This window comes from Chiloscyllium punctatum, chromosome 32, assembly GCF_047496795.1.
Source record: "Chiloscyllium punctatum isolate Juve2018m chromosome 32, sChiPun1.3, whole genome shotgun sequence".
NCBI classification, from domain to species: Eukaryota; Metazoa; Chordata; class Chondrichthyes; order Orectolobiformes; family Hemiscylliidae; genus Chiloscyllium; species Chiloscyllium punctatum.
Genome location: NC_092770.1, coordinates 39,139,800 through 39,159,393, shown reverse-complemented (window position 1 = coordinate 39,159,393; position 19,594 = coordinate 39,139,800). Strand labels below are relative to the sequence as shown.

Sequence of the window (19,594 nt, the reverse complement as noted above, 5' to 3'; positions counted from 1 at the left end):
TGAGGTACAGTGAAAAATGTTGTTTTATGTGCTTTATAGGCAGATCGTGCTATATGTGTGTATCAGGATAACAGAATAGAGCAGGATAGTATTACAGCTGTTGGGAAGTTGCAGAGAGAGATCAACATTAACATTTAAGAGATCCATTCAAAAATCTGATAACAGTGGGGAAGAAACTATTCTTGAGTCTGTTTGAATGGGTATACAAACCTTTATATCTTCTAACTGATGGAAGAGGTGGAAGGGAGTAAAACTGTTTCATCAGCGTCACTGGGTTAGAATCCTGGAACTATTTTCCTAACAGCACTGTGGGTGAACCCATATCGCATGGACTGCAGTAGTTCAAGAATGAAACTCAACACAACCTTCTCAAGGGCAGTCAGAGATAGACAGTAAATGCTGGCCTGGCAAATCACTCCCACTTCCTGTGAAAGGATTCTTAAAAATTGTTTCTAGCGCCATTCTGATGACTGACTTAGGCCTAAGTTGCCTTTAGTTGGGTGTTTACTCTCTCCCATTTTTGAATAACAATATTGCATTTTATAACTTCCTCTCCATCAGGACCATTCTAGAATTAGGGGAATTTTGCACAATCACAACCAAATGATGAACTATCTCTGCAAATATCTTTTTCAGAAGGTTAGAATTCAGGCTATCTGGTTATGACAATTTGTTGGCTTTTACTTTCTTATGTTTTTGTTATACTTTTTTTTCCTGGAATATTAATTAACTTACATTCAAGCGTATCAGTTTCTTGGTTACTGTTTATTTCTGGTGTGTGCCATGTGTCCTGTACCATGAAGACAGATGGTTATATTGCATTGTAGTCTCTGCCATTTCCTCAATCTTCATTATAAATTCTTCGGTATCTGCATCCAATGGACCAATGTCTACTTCCACTCTCTTCCTATTAATGTACTTGTAAAAGCTCATACAAGCTATTTATTTTACTCATGAAATCTACTTTTTCTCCTTTTTGGTCACTCTTTGCTGATTCTAAAATTCTCCCAAAACCCAGGCTTATTACTATTCTTGGAAAAGCGCAGCAAGTCAGGCAGCATCCAAGGAGCAGGAGAATCGACGTTTCGGGCATGAGCCCTTCTTCAGGAATAAGGAAAGTGTGTCGAGCAGGCTAAGATAAAAGGTAGGGAGGAGGGACTTGGGGGAGGGGTGTTGGAAATGCGATAGGTGGAAGGAGGTCAAGGTGAGGGTGATAGGCCGGAGTGGGGGTGGGGGCGGAGAGGTCAGGAAGAAGATTGCAGGTTAGGAAGGCAGTGCCGAGTTCGAGGGATTTGATTGAGACAAGGTGGGGGGAGGGGAAATGAGGAAACTGGAGAAATCTGAGTTCATCCCTTGTGGTTGGAGGGTTCCTAGGCGGAAGATGAGGTGCTCTTCCTCCAACCGTCGTGTTGCTATTGTCTGGCGATGGAGGAGTCCAAGGACCTGCATGTCTTTGGTGGAGTGGGAGGGGGAGTTGAAGTGTTGAGCCGGGGGGGGGTTGGGTTGGTTGGACCGGGTGTCCCAGAGGTGTTCTCTGAAATGTTCCGCGGCTTGTCTCCCCAATATAGAGGAGGCCACATCGGGTGCAGCGGATGCAGTAAATGATGTGTGTAGAGGTGCAGGTGAATTTGTGGCGGATATGGAAGGATCCCTGGAGGCCTTGGAGGGAAGTAAGGGGGGAGGTGTGGGCGCAAGTTTTGCATTTCTTGCGGTTGCAGGGGAAGGTGCCAGGAGCGGAGGTTGGGTTGGTGGGGGCTGTGGACCTGACGAGGGAGTCACGGAGGGAGTGGTCTTTTCGGAATGCTGATAGGGGAGGGGAGGGAAATATATCCCTGGTGGTGGGGTCCGTTTGGAGGTGGCGGAAATGACGACGGATGATACGATGTATATGGAGGTTGGTGGGGTGGTAGGTGTGGACCAGTGGGGTTCTGTCCTGGTGGCGATTGGAGGGGTGGGGCTCAAGGGCGGAGGAGTGGGAAGTGGAGGAGATGTGGTGGAGGGCATCGTCGATCACGTCTGGGGGGAAATTGCGGTCTTTGAAGATGGAGGCCATCTGGGTTGTACGGTATTGGAACCAGTCCTCCTGGGAGCAGATGCGGCGGAGATGAAGGAATTAGGAATATGGGATGGTGTTTTTACAGGGGGCAGGGTGGGAGGAGATGTAGTCTAGGTAGCTGTGGGAGTCGGTTGGTTTATAGTAAATGTCCGTGTTGATTTGGTCGCCTGAGATAGAAATGGAAAGGTCTAGGAAGGGGAGGGAGGAGTCTGAGACAGTCCAGATGAATTTGAGGTCGGGGTGGAAGGTGTGGGTAAAGTGGATGAACTGTTGAACCTCCTCGTGGGAGCACGAGGCAGTGCCGATACAGTCATCAATGTAGCAGAGGAAAAGGTGGGGGGTGGTGCCAGTGTAGCTGTTCCACATTTCCTACGAAGAGGCAGGCATAGCTGGGGCCCATGACGGTGTCCATGGCTACTCCTTTGGTTTGGAGGAAGTGGGAAGATTGGAAAGAGAAGTTGTTGAGGGTGAGGACCAGTTCAGGGATGAACTCAGATTTCTACAGTTTCCTCATTTCCTCTCCCCCCACCTTGTCTCAGTCAAATCCCTCGAACTCAGCACCGCCTTCCTAACCTGCAATCTTCTTCCTGACCTCTCCGCCCCCACCTCACTCCGGCCTATCACCCTCACCTTGACCTCCCTCCACCTATCGCATTTCCAACGCCCCTCCCCCAAGTCCCTCCTCCCTACCTTTTATCTTAGTCTGCTGGACACACTTTCCTCATTCCTGAAGAAGGGCTCATGCCCGAAACGTCGATTCTCCTGCTCCTTGGATACTGCCTGACTTGCTGCGCTTTTCCAGCAACACATTTTCAGCTCTGATCTCCAGCATCTGCAGTCCTCACTTTCTCCTCAAAGATTATTACTATTCTTCACAACATTATTAACCTCTTCTAATATTCTACGATTCTCATACAATCCTTAAATTCTTGAGTAAACCATGGATGCATCTCATTCACTGTTCTTGCTTTTTACTGGAATATACATTTGTTGAACATTTTGAATTGTTTTCATGTTTATCTACTACCATATCTTTGAGTGTAATTAACCAATTGACTGGAGTCAACTCGTTCCTCTATGCAATTAATCCTGTTTACATGTAGGATTTTGTTTTGGACTCAAATATGTCACCCTCAAATTCAAATTCAGAATTCATTTGTATTATTATCCCTTTCCCAGATGATAGCACTGCTGTTATACTCTCTGATCAGCCTCTTTTACTCTACCCAAATTACTTCACAGTTACATTATTTTGACTTTTTACTGAGTTCTAAATATTCATTCACCTGAACCACACCCCACACCCCACCACCTACGGCTCTTTTCGGTTTTAGAGCCTACCTGGAAGTCAGCCATGGTCAGCCCTATGCATCGAGTGCAACCAATCATCGGAGTTGTGGAAAGTCAACTGGGCATAAAGATCAGTCAGGTGTTTGATAAATTCATCATTTGGGGCTAAGTGGGTTCAGGTGGTTTCTTGGGGATTTATACATTAAAAGACAGGGGGTTTTATCCACAATGACATGCTCACCAGGAGGTGCTCCTGATTCTTACATACAAACCAAGGTCTCAGAATCTGAGCTGATGGAGGATGCAGGACACAGTGTTATTTTTGTTTCTTCTGGGACTTCTTTCTTCCTCAGAGGCAGAAGAGTAGATGTCTATTGCGGCCAGCCACCAACACCATGCTGATTCCACTGGTAACTGCACCAAAGGGAGAATGTATTGCAAACAATATGTGTAGACAGTCTAGCATGCTAACAATATATACACAGCATTGATAGTGGGAGAGTAATGGAGAGAGTAATTAACAATGCCTCCTGCTTGATTACCGGAACATGGAAGTTTCAGCATCTCCACAGCAGCAGTCCTAGTTTTTGCTTTCCAGGTTTAGGATGGTTTCTTTGTCGGGAAGAGGAATCAGATGTTGAGCACACACCATCCTTTTTGGTTGTCTTGCTTTTTTTTTTGGGCTGTTATCTCCTGGAACGAGACAAGTTGTAGGAGGTGTTGAGTGAGACAAAAGTGGTTGTTACAACTGTTAGTACTGGTGAAGGTGCAGGGAAAGGTGGTGAGGTGCCCTGACTGTGTGACTATGCAGGGTTAATAGTCTGGGGTATTGGAGTGAGTGGGAGCAAGTGAAGGAAAAAGATGTTGGATGCAGTAGTGAGAGTGTTAGACCATGAGCCTTAGTGGGAGGTGGGTGCAGTAGTAGAAATAGACTGACTGTGAAGTAGCAGAGACAAGATGATCGCACTTACTTTGGCAGAGTGTAAAGATTTACTGAACTTCTTTCGACACTGCTGGGCATCTCTCTGGCCCATGGAGACTGTGCTGATTACTGCTGGTGACATTGGGCCAGGCTGACAAAGTCTGGTGCTCTGGCCACCTCTGCTGTCCTTTCATGTGGAAGGTGGCTTTCCTTTGCACCACCTCGTCCCTGAGGACCTCCAAATCCTCATTTGCAAAGTGCAGCTCTAATTCAGGTATATTCAGCTTACTATTCCTTATGACTACAGTGTTGACCACTCTTTCCTCTCATTGTTACAAACATTGTAAAAAGTGGACTGTCATTATCAAACTTCTATTGTCTGATTGTCAGGCCTGAGACTATCTAAGAAACTCAGATCTGTAACTGTTCTGAATTCACACTGCACAATAACACCACATACTGAGAGAAACAATGCTCACAATTATACAGCTTGGAATGAAACAATGATAGACGTCAGAATCTGCAAAGGAACTGTATATCAACAGCAGCCTTTGAGCAGCCAAGGAGAGATAATGCAAAATGGGTTGATAACAGCAAGGATATGGAAAGCTCTTTTGCCTTTCTCTCTCAACCTAGAAAACCAGTGACCACTGAAAAAACAACGTGGAAAAACAATCATTCATTGATAACTCAATGAAAACTTCAAATTTGTCCACTGCTGACTAAACAAACCTTTAAAAATGAGATAATGAGAGTCCAGAGACAGTATATTCCTGTTAGGGTGAAAGGTAAGGCTGGTAGGTGTAGGGAATGCTGGATGACTAGAGAAATTGAGGGTTTGGTTAATAAAAAGAAGGAAGTAAGTGTCAGCTATAGGCAGCAGAGATTGAGTGAATCCTTATAAGTGTGTAAGAGTAGTAGGAGTGTACTTAAGAGGATAATAAGGAGGGGAGAAAGGAGACATGAGGTAGCTTTGGGAAATAGGGTTAAGGAAAATACAAAGGGATTTTATAAACACATTAAGGACAAAAGAGTAACTAGGGATAGAATAGGGCCCCTCAAAGGTCAGCAGACAGCCTATTTGTGTAGCCGCAGGAGATGGGAGAGATACTAAATGAGTATTTTGCATCAGAGTTTACTATAGAGAAGGAAATGAAAGATATAGAATGTGAGAAAATAAATGGTGACATCTTGAAAATGTCCATATTACAGAGGGGTTTTGGAGTCATGAGGTCTTGTTGCAGCTGTACAAAACTCTGATGTGGCTGCACTTGGAGTATTGTGTACAGTTCTGGTTGACACGTTATAGGAAGTAGTGGAAAGAGTGCAGAGGAGGTTTACCAGGATGTTGCCTGGTATGGAGGGCAGGTCTTATGAGGAAAGGCTGTTTTCATTAGAGAGAAGGTTGAGAAGTGACTTAATAAATACAAGATGATCAGAGGATTAGATAAGGTGGACAGTGAGAGCCTTTTTCCTTGGATGGTGATGGCTAGCACAAGCGGACATAACTTTAAATTGAGGGGCAATAGACATAGGACAGATGTCTAAGGTAGATCCTTAACTCAAAGTAGTAAGGGTGTAGAACATGTTGCCCGCAACAGTATTAGACTCACTAACTTTAGGGGCATTTAAATGGTCATTGGATGACCATATGGATGATAATGGAATAGTGTAGGTTAGATGGGCTTTGGATGTTTTTAATAGGTCGGTGCAACATAGAGGGCTGAAGGGCCTATACTGCACTGTAATGTTCAATGTTCAATGTTCAATGTAATGAGGTGGTGCTGGATTTCTTGAAATGCATAAAAATGGATAAATGCCCAGGACCTGATCAGGTGTACTCTGGAACTCTACGGGAAGCTAAGTAAGTGATTGCTAAGTCCCTTGTTGAGATATTTGTATCATCGATAGTCACAGGTGGGGTGCCGGAAGATCGGAGGTTGGCTAATGTGGTGCCACTATTGAAGAAAGGTGGTAAGGTAAAGCCAGGGTTTCATAGACTAGTGAGCCTGATATCGGTGTTGGGCAGGTTGTTGGAGAAAATCCTGAGGGACAGGATGTACATATATTTGGAAAGGCAAGGACTGATTAGTAATAGTCAGCATGGCTTTCTGTGTGGGAAATCATATCTCATGAACTTGATTGACTTTTTTGAAGAAGTCTATAATTCTTCATGCTCTACGCTGTAGGTTCTCACAGTGAAAGGGAGTCACAACCTTCCACTAGCTTCACCTCCAGCTCAAATACCACCTCACAGAGTGAAGTCTCAGAGCCCTCAGACAAAAAAAAAGTTACAGAGTATTGATGAGGGCAGAGCGGTGAATGTGATTTATATGGACTTCAGTAAGGCATTGAATAAGGTTCATCATGGGATGTTGGTCAGCAAGTTTAGATCTCACGGAAAATAAGGAGAACTAGCCATTTGGATACAGAACTGGCTCAAAGGTAGAAGACAGAGGATGGTGGTGGAGGGTTGTTTTTCAGACTGGAGGCCTGTGACCAGTGGTGTGCCACAAGGAACGGTGCTGTGTCTACTGCTTTTCGTCATTTATATAAATGATTTGCTTATGAACATAGGAGGTACAGTTTGTCAGTTGGAAGATGACACCAAAATTGGAAGTGTAGTGGACAGCGAAGAAGGTTACCTCAGAGTTCAATGGGATCTTGATCAGATGGGCCAATGGGCTGAGAAATGGCAGATTGAGCTTAATTTAGAAAATTGTGAGGTTCTGTATTTTGGAAAAGCAAATCAGAGCAGGACTTACACCTTTACTGGTAAGGTCCTGAGGAGCGTTGCTGAACAAAGAGACCTTGGTGTGCAGGTTCATAGTTTCTTAAAAATGGAGTTGCAGGTAGATAGGATAGTGAAGAAGGTGTTTGGTATGCTTTCCTTTATTGGTCAGAGCATTTAGTATAGGAGTTGGGAGGCCATATTGCGGTTGTACAGGACATTGGTTAGGCCACTTTTGGAATATTGCAAACAATTCTGGTCTCCTTCCTATCAGAAGGATGTTGTGAAACCTGAAAGGAAAGAGTTACAAGGATGTTGCCAGGGCTGGAGGGGTTGAGCTATAGGGAGAGGCTGAATAGGTTGGGTGGTTTTGCCTGATGCATCAGAGGCTGAAGGGTGACCTTTTGAGGTTTATAAAATCTGAGGGGCAAAGCTAAGATAAATAGACAAGGTCTTTTCCCTGAGGTGGGGGAGTCCAGAACTAGAAGGCAAAGTTTTAGGGTGAGGGGGAAAGATTTAAAAGGGGCTTAAGAGGCAATGTTTTCACATGGAGGGTGGTGCATGTATGGAATGAGTTGCCAGAAGAAGTGGGGTAGTACAATTACAACATTTAAAAGGCAGCTGGATGGGTATATGAATAGGAAGGGTTGAGAGGGATATGGGCCAAGTACTGGAAAATGGGATTACAGTTGGTTAGGAAATCTGGTTGGCATGGACGAGTTGGACTGAAGGGTCTGTTTCCGTGCTTTATATTTCTATGTCTCTACGACACTAAACATGATAATAGGTAGTCCCGTGTCTGCATGGATTTCCTCTGGGTGCTCTGATATCCTCCCACAGTCCAAAGATTAGATGCATTAGGTGGATTGGCCTTGGGAAAATATAGGTTGAAGGTAGGGGAGTGGATCTGGGTGAGATGCTCTTCAGAGGGTCGGTGTGAACTTGATAGGCTGAATGGCCTGCTTTCACACTGTAGGGACTTTATGATGCTATACTTGGGTCATTCTCTCAGAACTTTTAACTGTAAGCGACTTTATCTCCCTGTCTGTATCAGTAATTTTAAACACCCAATCAAAAACTGGCAATAAGCATAACATTTTATTCTTTGGTGGGGTGGGGAGGTTATAATTAATAAAATTACATGCTATCACAGGAAAGCCTTGTAAATTAGCTCTTCCATTTTGATTAATCAATTACATTTTAATTGAAATGTGATACAGTATACTAAAAATTGTTGCAAACAGCTGAGAGGGAATTATAAATAGGTGAGCTGATTTTCATTCCTTACTGAATCCTAACACTATACAAAATATTTCCTGATAAAGCATACTCTGAAAGCATGTAGCTTCTATATTGATTCAATAGACTATTAGTCTTGCAAATAATTTTTTCACTCACCAATCATCTTACCTCTTCTTCACTCCATGTAAAATACTTCTATTCACAGCAATGTAATATACAACCTTTCCTCGTAAGTTCTTATTGGACATCCAACATAGCCTCAAACGTTATTTGTCATTCGTCTTATTTCAGTTTGTCTGCCATGTCTGCACACCTCTGACACATTATCCACCACTTCTTAAATGATTCCAGAGTTTTTGTCTCAATTAGCATATCCAGAAGTCCATTCCAAGTATTGGTATCTCTTCACCACATTAGCTTGTTCAACCTTGTCTCAGAGCTCTGCAATCTCTCACGAATTAGATAATATGCTTTTTTACTCTTCCTGCCAAAATGGGCATATTCATATTTTCCCACAATATACTCCATTTCCAGATCTTTGCCCACTCATTTAACTTACCTACATTCTTCTGTAGCCTCCTTATGTCCTCTTCACAACTCACTTTCCTCCTTATCTTTGAGTTATTGCCTGACACCTGCTGTTGGCAACAAAACAAAAGACAGAAGACAGACATAAGTGTTGCACTACAAAACATTGTATAAATTTCAAAAAATGTTATTTTAAAAGATGGATGTATTGTACTGAATCAAAGCCCTGTGTTCAGTTACAAAGATCCATTATTGGTTCATTTCCTGAATATAAATGGTACATCATTACTATAGCAATGAAGACTGCCTCAGCAATTCAGTCAAAGTACCTTCAAGTAATAACCTGCCTGAACTGCAAGGAGAATGTTATAGTTACTGTTATACTGTAGTAAACGTTATTATGAGAACTGACCTGAATGACTAAAAGTTGCTGCAGCTTGCACTCTTAACCTTTGGAAAGGCTAGCATTATTGTCCATTAGTAATTCCCCTAGAGGTGGTGGCGGTGAGTCATCTTCTTGAACAGCCACAGACCATTAGATATGGGTAAATCCACAGTGCTGCCAAAGGAGCAAAATCTAGGACACTGAAATAATCGCGATATAGTACCAAGACAAGATTTTCTGCGGCTTGGAGGGGAGCTAGCAGGCCGTGGCATTCCCATGTATTTATCACTCTTGATCTTTTGGGTGTTTGAGGTAATGAGTTTTGAAGATGCTGTTGAAGGTGCCTTGGCAGGTTGTTGCGGTGCACCTTATAGATGGCACACACTGCAATTATTGTGCATTGGCGGTGCAGGGATCAAACGTTTAAGGTGGTGAATACAGTGCCATTTAAGTAATCTAGTTTGTTCTGGATGTTGTTAAGCTTCTTCAGTATTGCTGGAATGGCATTGGTTGAGGCGACAGAGCAAACTTCATACTGAAGTTTCATTAGAACCGTGACTTTACCAGTTTAAACCGATCCATAGCCACTAAATGAAGATAATAGTCATCTGTTTATGTTTGAGTGCATCTTATAATTTTTGTTACTTACCATACATTTACAGGAATCCAAATAAATAATTATCTCATTTTTCAATCTAAACCTAAACCAAATTTAAATTTAGAGAAGTTGAAAGATATATAAATATATAAATGCAACTCCAGCAGGTGTTGTTGTCTTTTGCAAAAATGAGCCAATGGACTCATGCCATTTCAAGTGCCGAGCATGAATAAGTTAGGAAAATGTTATTCTTGAATCAAGATTAGTCAATTAAGTGTTATTTCTGGACCGACAATTCTTACAATGAGAGTGAGTTGGAAGTGAATTGGTGTGCTGGAATTCTAAGCTGAGATCAACATTATAGATGGACGGGCATTTATTTCAAGTTGATTGGAGAGCATGGAATAAAATTTGCTTTAAGAATTCTACAATTTTCTTTCTAAGACACAATATACATATATTTACCCAGACTCTTTAATAGTTTGAAATAAATATTTCTGTAACTGCGTCAAAATCCTAGGTCTCCTACCCCACATGCATGGGAGCAGTTCAAGAAGTTGGCTCACCACGACGTTCTCAAAGGCAATTAGGGATGGGCAATGAACACTGGATTTTACAGCAATATTCAGGTCAAATGAATGAAAAAAAAAGTTGTCAAGAGTCTCATCAGAAATTATTTGCAGTTCACATCAGGCATGGTTTCTTTAAATAATTGTGCCAAGAACATTCCATGCCCAATAAAAAAAACCTTAAATGTGATATGCCATTCAAGTGTGTTTGCTTTGGGGAAAGTGTGGGTCCCTAACTAAGCAATAAACTGTCATTTGATTGGTGAAAACTTTCATGAGCTTCATCACACCACATTTTATATAGTCACAGGCAGCTGTATTCAGTAGCAGGTTAAAGCACCACCTATTTATTGTCATGAAGCAGGGCTGCTCATAAATTAGTTGCCAGTAAATTGTACAACTATCTCTGAAATAATGGGGAAATGGTATTGAAAATATTTTATTAGTAAGCTACAGATGGATTTTTAACTCAGTAATATTCTGCATATACTTGTTTTAAACTGTGGTTAATCTCTGGCAGGAGCTGACTGAAAACTGCTCTTGATGTTTTGAAGTGTTTGTTAGTCTGAATTTTAATTCAGAAGTACAGATATTTAAGGCTTAAAGTTAACAATTCAAAGTTAATATTTACTGAGACAGTTATACTGCAGATTTTATCTCAATTTAACTTAATTTTCATGTTGCATTAACAGACTATTTCGTATAAAATGCTAGGTAATCTTGAGATTGAATGAATTTAGTTGAAGTGATGTAGGATCAATTGGCTTGGATTCACACAGGTTCAATGTAAAACGCCATTTAAAAGGGCTGAGATGATCTGCGGGACTTCCTTTAGGTGTCCAGTTGTAACAGAGTTAACATCTTAATTGTTTTGATCCTACACTAACAAAAGTTCAATGAGAGTCTAACAATAATTTCATTGAGATCCAATTGCACCACTTTAAAAGCATGTCAAGCAAATATTTTCAGTGTAATTATTTACTAACATTGGGTAAGTTTTGCAATTATTAGTAGTGAAGTTTGTTACACTTGCTCAGATTTTTTAAAAATTAAAATAACTTTTATATATAATATTCTTTACAGCCAGTTATGGGGTGACATGGTGGCTCAATGATTAGCACTGCTGACTCACAGAGCCAAAGAATCAGGTTCGATTCCAGCCTCAAGGGTGACTGTCTGTGTGGAGTTTGCACAATCTCCCTGTGTCTGTAGGTTCTCTCTGGGTGCCCTGGTTTCCTCCCATAGTCCAAAGATGTGCAAGTTAGGTAGATTGGCCAGGCTAAATTGCCCATAGTGTTCATGGATGTGTAGGTTAGGTGGATTAGCCATGGGAAATACAGGGTTAAGGGATCTGGGTGGGATGCTTGGGATGCTCTTTAGTGGGTTGATGCAGAATAAATGGGCAGAATGGTTTGCTTCTGCACTCTAGGAATCCTATGATACAATGATTGAAAAATTGTGTGTGAATAGGATAAGAAGCAGTGTGCTACCTTAGCTAATCAGATTGACAAATTGCTAAACCATAGTCTGCCAGAAAGTGTCAGAAAATTTAATTCAATGTCAAATAATGTGCATCATTCAGAAAGTAAAGAATGAATTAAAAGAGACAGAAAAAAAATGTAATGTGAATTTAAAAAGAATCAACAAGTATGTTTGATGATGTTTGCACATTTGCAACTCTACAGACAGTGCAGCAATTAATTACATTGACATGTAAGAAGACCTGACAACATTCAGGCATGAGCTGATGAACCAAGTAACATTCATGCCATGTGAGGGTCAGACAATCAGAGAGAGTGCAACCATTGCTCCCTCGACATTCAATAGCATTATCGACCTTGAATTCCCCCACTACCAATATTCTGGGGGATATCCTTGAGCAGAAATGAATTGGTCTCGCCATATAAATACTATGCCTACCAGAGCAGATCAAAGACTGAGATCTTTTGGCAAATAACTCAACCCCTGAATTCCCAGAACCCATCCAACACCTACAAAGCACAAGCCAGGAGTTTGGTGGCTCTTACAATACTCAAAAAACTCAATATCAACCAGATCAAAGCAGTCTGTTTGCTTGGTTCTTCATTCTGATTATCACCCTTAAATCCTTAAGTCAACCCAATATCCTCAGACCAGAATGCCCAGCTCCAGACTCAAGAGAAAACAGCTTTTCAACTGTTATTAGCTCTCTAAGAATTTTGTAGGTTTCAATGAGATCACCTTTTATTGTTTAAAATTCTGGACGATATAAACCTATTCTTCTCAGTCTCTTGGGAAAAAAAATTAAAGTTAATTTTGAATTTGGCCAAAAACGATCAATTATTTTAATGCCTCAATTTAATGAGCTGAAAATATATGACAATAAGAAAGAGTTGAATTAATGGATTTTAGGGGAGATAGTCCTTCAAGTTCAAAACAATAATTACCTTCTCTCAAACAGTGTGAATCAGTTAGTCCAAAGAATGTACTTTGCAATGAAAACCAAACCACAAATATTAGACAAACAAAAAAAAAGGTTGGGTTGGGTCCAAAGCACGAGTATAACAAATGCTTACTTTTTATTTTCATAATTTCCCTTGCCAATTTTCTTATTTCGTCTCTTGTAGCGCTTTCTGCTGTGGTGTTGTTCCACATTCACTAGCAACTTTATCTAATTGACCATACTTCATATGAGCCTCGAGTATGTGATTTACGATACTATTTGACTAGGTAAGTCATCACGAGAGGATTTGTTTAAAATAGAACCATCATGTATATGTACATTCCTGTCAGAATTACTGTCAATGACAGATTCTTTTTCTCTATTCTAGGTGCAGAAAACAATTCCAGTCTTCAATTTCTTCCTTATTAAATGAAATAATGTATGTTTTATTGCATGTTACAAAGTTTGTATGTTCACCAAAATTTAGTTGCACATAAACCTGTATATTGTTAATAGATACTGTTTTATACAATAAGTTAGAATCTCCTGGGCTCACTGTTATGAATCAACACTGGTTTCAAAATCCAGCTGTATAGCACTACAAAAGCATGGAGCTTGTAAAATGACAAATGTATAGTTTCCAGTAAATTATTGGGATTGTAAGGGCATTGTCATTGGTGTGCTGTGATGTGTGCAAAATTGGCAGATTGCAATGCCAAACATCATCTAATGTTGATTTGGTGCAGTGCCATTTTACTTGCAGGTCTTGTGAATATCCTCTCTTAAACACCTTAAGCTAAACATAACTTCAGTTCAATGAAGGATCACTCTCCCTTCCCACTAGTGCTATTATCATTGGGACTTCTGGGCAAGGTGTGTTAGACATTCTTCTACTCTTGCATAATGAATGAATATACTATGTTCAGTGTCATTGGATGAACTTGAAAAGCTTGAAAAATTTTTGGTGTCAGAAGGCAGTGGTGCTAAGCTTCAAAAGAAAATTGATCCACCTCCTCTAACTACACAGCACAGTGAGGATGGCGCCGTCACCATTATTGCATAATCGTGTACATGTCTGAAAGGGTTAATGTTAGAAAGTGCCTTGAACATTGCCCAATATGTTGATGTAATAGGGACTCAGTCAGAAGAACAACTTTAGACACCAGAGGAGTAAAATCTGACATCAAGGTCTCCCTCACAATCTGGTTGTGAGATTGCTTAGCTCTATCTATCATTTGCAGTTTATGCTTTTTGACATGCAAGTGGTTATGTTTGGTAGCTTCACCAGGTTGACACTCCATGTTCAGGTGTACTTGGTGCTGCTCCCGGCATGCCCTCCTATACTCTACATTGAACCCAAGTTGATCACCTAGCTTAATGGTAATGGTTGAGTGGGGATATGCCAAGCCATGAGTTTGCAGATTGTGTTAGAGTAGAATTCCGCTGCTGTTGATGACCCACATGAATGCCCAGTCTTGAGTTGCTAGATCTGTTGGAAATCTGTCCCATTTAGCACAGTGATAGCGCCACACAATATGATGAAAGTTATTCGATGTAAAGGTGTGACTTCGTCTTCACAAGGATTGTGGGATGGTCACTCTTACCGATATTGATATGGACAGATGAATCTCCGGCTGGCATGAGATAAAGTATGTTTTTGGCTGGTTCCCTCACCACCTGCTGAAGACCCAATCTAGCAGTTATGTGCTTCAGCACCCAACCAGTTCGATCAATAGTGCTGCTGCTGAGCCACTCTTTGTGCTGGACTTTGAAATCCCCCATCCAGAGTACATGATAATCAGCAGGAGGTTTCTTTGCCCATTACCACGTACCATCCTCCCTCGGCTAATGAATTTGTACTTCTCCATATTGAACAAACTTGGAGGAAGCCCTGAGATAGGCAAGGGCATCAAATGTACTCTGGTTGGGGGATTTCATCATACAAAAGGATCCATCATACAAAAGCCATAGCCCTCAATGTTTATGCTTTTAAATCTTAAAAGGTATGCTGTTAGTGCCATTGTATCTAATTGCTGCATTAGAAAGGTGACCAAAGCCCCATGTGTCATTGTGTCCCTGCTTCCCAGGGCTTTATTAAGGTGGTCAGATTCTTAATGGCACAGGAAGCCATGAATGTCATTCACATGGGTCTGTGGGCCCCTGATATTGATGGAGAAAAGAATTGTCATCACAAGGGCTACCACTTTCTGAATGTAGCACTTGATGTGCAACCATGCACAGAAGATCCTGTCATTGAATGCTTCACTATCTTGGCATTTGTCACTAAGCATTCATACACAGACAGCTGTACCAACAACACTTCATCATCTGTGATGAACCGAGTTTGGTTGCTTGCTGACAGTGGGTACTCACAATTTCCCTCTGCTACTTTTGAGCAGAGCATCTACAAAGAGCCATACTTCAGTATACTTGAAGGAAATCATCACTATTCTGAAACTAAGATTCTGCTGCCTGAACAGCTCTGGCTGAGGTCTCCAATACTTGTTGTAAAGTACCAGTATGTCTAGATATGTGGGGGTCTCCTGCGTAATCTCACATTTTGTGGGCTTAGCTATGCTTAATGGGGCCTTGGGAAGCACCTCAGAAGGAACAAAGAGGAGGGTGGAAAAGCTATCTTAGACACTTCACTTTGGATGGTCTGTCCATGACTGACGACTCAAACTGCAGTTCCCCTAAAATCTCATTACCTCTGCTCCATGCCTCCCCATATTTCCATATTGTTGCTACATAGCATCAGAATATTCTCTTGACCAAATTAAAGACACTACAAAAATTTACCTTCCTTTCACAAAGACATTCAACAACACTTCAAATAACACATACAAAACTAAACTATTGAATTTTATGCATTTTATAATGCCTATCTTATGGGCCTCCTTTGCCTTGCTTAGAATCACTATGCAGTGCAACCTCAGTGGAACTACTTCAGTGTTTCTGCTTTTAGGAAAGCTTTAAAAAAACTCCCTTATTGCAACGCCTTAAGTTTTACTCTCTTTAAATATCAGCTTCGATGGCAAAACCCTGGTCCACTGGTTACTCTGTAAATAAAGTAATACTAATCCAGTCAGAAGCACCAGAGGCAAGAGGTATTACTAAATTATTCCAATAACTATATTTTATTATTTTTGTCCATGTGGATCTGACTGTTGTGGCTTTGCTTGAAATTTGTGCATGCATAGTTGGTAAGACAAATTCTAATTGCAGTGATACAAATACAGTAATGTGATACCTGACACTTAGCCAGATATACAATTCAAATAACTTTATCCTGACATTATCAGAACTCTTGTGTACATTACTGCTTACAATGTGAGGTCAAATCATTGAGTCATACAGCACGTAAATAGATCCTTCGGTCCACCCAGTTCATGCTGACTATAATCTCAAAATAAACTAGTCCCACTTGCTCATGTGCTTGGCCCATATACCTCCAAACATTTCTTATTCATGTACTTATCCAAATATCTTTTAAATGTTGTAGTAGTGCCCACATCCACCACTTCCTCTGGAGATTCATTCCACAGATGAACTATTCTCTGTAAAAAAAAATACCTCTCACATTAAAAATACGCCCCAAGTGTTGAATTGCCCCACCCTAAGGAAAAGAAACCTGCCATTCATCTTATCTATATCCCTCATTATTGTACAAGTCTCTATAAGGTCACCCGGCTACCTCCTACACTCCAGTGAAAGATGTCCTAGCCTATCTAGCCTCTGCTTATAACTCAAACCCTTCATTCCCAGCCACATTCTGGTAAGCATTTTCTGAAACCCCTCCAGCTTAATAATATCCTTCCTATAACAGGGTGACCAGAACTGGACACTGTACTCCAGAAGAGGCCTCCCCAACATCCTGTACAATCACAACATGACATCTTACAAAGTTTTTTCATGTGGTCAACAATTGTTGGAGAAAATTGATTGAACCTCAGTTCTGCTTAGCCTGATTCAAATGCTTCATTTATTGCACAACTGTTCTAATCCAGTGCCATGGTTATCAATCTAACAGTCTGTAATCTGTGTTAGCACAATGATCCTTTGTATATTATTCTCTCTATTGACTCATTATGCATTTTCATTTTGAAAATGTAATCTTCACTACAAGATCACAAAAAAAAGCTTCAATATTACATGGTTCGACTTAAATAATAAAATCAATGTCTGTTGGTAAGAGAACTTCTCTTACCTGATGATACAATGCTGGTTGCACAAAATGAAAGGACATTTCTCAATTTGCAGTAGCTTTGCATTAGTTTGTGATGAATTTGCATTACCACCTGTTTAAAGAAAACACTGATCATTGCACAGGGTATGTTGATAGACCAAAGGTTTCAATGCCTGACGTCAGACAGGTATAACATGTTCTGCTATTTTAGAACCAACTGTATCTTTTAAGTTATCTCTATATAATTTGCATAAACCTCATCAGAAACACAGCAAGCATATTTGGCAATCGATTTAAGCATGTGTGAGATAACAGAACACATTATTTAAATGGAACAACAAGACATATGTTTACAAAATGGACATCAAGTACATTGTTTGATCACAGTGAGATCTGGGTCACCAACAGTGGACATTAAAAACCCATTGTCTCATTCTAAAAACTAAGTGGATTTATGAGACCACATTGTTGAATCCAATAAGGTAACTTGTGATTTTACCTGACCATAATTTAAATAACTGTGCATTTTTAAAAAATCCACCTATTTTGTGCATAACAATCTAGGACTATCAGTCATCCTTTTCTAAAATGTCAATTACACATTCTTTTAAAATTTAGTTGGCCTGAAATGAGATGCAGGCTGCCAACAGGGAACAAGAAATAATGTAGTCGTAGAGCATATTTCATTAGATGTCATGTACTTACACAAGGGGGAGCAACTGCTCCAAATACAAACTTCTCAGTGAAAACACTCCAAGTGACTATACTGAATTGTTTGGATAAATATTGGAAAAAGTCTTTAAAAGTAAAGAGCACAGCTTACAAAATTAATCTATTCCTTTCAAGTGAAACGGTGGAAGAGACATAGAATGGCTTAGGGTTTTTTGAATAAATCGATTAACTTTAAGCTTAAAAGGGAAGGTTAACACTAATAAGTACCTATGAGGAATATTGGTAATATTGTGGAGATGTAAAAGGCACATTTGATGGACTAGAAGGGAAAATAGACAATGGCTGATTAACAATACGAAAAGAAGTAGGATTTGTAATAAACATATTAAAAACAAAAGATTCTCCAATGAGGGGGTAGGACCACACAAGGATAAAGGAGAGAATCTACTAATGGAGTGTGATGAAATGATAAAGAAATGAAATATTTTACTTTTGGTTTACATTTAAGTTGGAAGTGGGAAAGAAAGGATACTAGAGAACAATATGAAGTAATTAACCTATAGAAAAGGAGAAAATTGGCAGAATTCATGATGGATATGTCAGTGAAGTTTGACAACATGTCCAGTAGACTGAGAAGGAAATCAGAAAGGACAGCTGAGGCTCTGGCCACCTCTTTTAATTCATCTTAAATATGCGTATTATTATTGTGAACAGGCAGGTGGCCAATTCAGCATCATTGCTCAAGGATGGAAAGAAGGTTAAGTAGGTACTTACAGAAATGCTATGATATTATGGAAAGCTTTTAGAATCCATAACATGTGATCAAAGTAATAGGAATTTAGAAATGTTCAGGCTAATTGAGGACATCCAGTGTAAAATTTAAGTGAAATTTTTGAAGAAATGTCTTATTGGGTAGTTAAAAAGAATTTAGTGGATCTTGTTTGAAATTGTGATTGTATAAAGATTGGAAGCAGGGTTTCTCAGGATCAATGTTGAGTACACTATAATTCTTCATATAAAAATGTTTTGGATATGGTTATAGAAAGAACAATGTTGAAATTTTCTGATGATACGAAACAGCAAGTTTGGAAAACTGAGAAAAACTGCAAAGTACTTCAGAAATAATAATCATGTTATGGAGGTGAGAGGGGAAAGATTTAAGAATGACCTAAGGGGCAACTTTTTCATGCAGAAATTGGTGTGTGTTTGGAATGAACTGTCAGAGGAAGTGGTGGAGGCTGGTGCAATTACAACATTTAAAGGGCATCTAGATGGGGATATAAATAGGAAGGGTGTAGAGGGATATGGGCCAAGTGCTGGCAAATGGGTTGAGATTAATTTAGGATATCTGGTTGGCATGGATGAGTTGGACCGAAGGGTTTGTTTCTGTGCTGTACATCTCTATGACTCTATGACTCTAAACGGTACAGGTGAAAGATACAATTTAAGAAAGAAGGCAAGGATTGAAAATATGTAGTGAATGAAATATCTTGAAAGGTGAGTAATGGAAAGAATAGCAAAAATTTATATTTATAAAATGCCTTAGAAATGTTCTAAGGTGCTTCACAGAAATGTCATCAGAAATTGAACCACATTTATCTTGATAACTGGCTGAAAGAACAAAGACATAGGGGTTATAAAGAGCATATTAAAGCTGAAGAGTGTGATAGTGTGCTAGTAAGATGTAGATAAACAGCTCTGGAGTTTGAATGGTACAGAATTTTGCACAGAATGTATGGACCTGCTTTCCCCTCCCTATCATAAAGTAAAGTAGATTTCCTCAGTTGAAACCAAACTAGGTAAGGTATTGTGAAGATTAAAACTGTGAAGAGGCCAATGAGAAACCACTTCAGGTACTTATCATAATAAGTGTCAAAGATTTAGAAATTTAAGAAAATATTTATGTAAACAAATCATCCAATGGTATTGTTTTTGTTGTGAAAACGATACCTGAATTTCACAGAAGTCACTGCATGATTAAACATTATGTTCT

At 40.1% G+C, this 19,594-nt stretch overlaps 1 protein-coding gene across 4 annotated transcripts in view; it reads right to left on the bottom strand.

Annotated features, from left to right (window-relative positions):
• Positions 1-19,594, bottom strand: part of LOC140458071 (cyclin-dependent kinase inhibitor 1-like) — a 94,333-nt gene that overhangs the window by 53,691 nt on the left and 21,048 nt on the right. For 2 of the 4 annotated variants that reach the window (XM_072552118.1, XM_072552116.1), the window contains exons 2-3: positions 8,801-8,879; positions 3,889-4,039 (exon numbers count right to left, since the gene is read on the bottom strand). The gene's annotated coding sequence lies outside the window, so the exon portion shown is untranslated. Of the gene's footprint in view, positions 1-3,618; positions 3,761-3,888; positions 4,040-8,800; positions 8,880-19,594 lie in introns of all 4 variants that reach the window. The other 2 variants (XM_072552117.1, XM_072552119.1) reach the window with 2 other exon arrangements.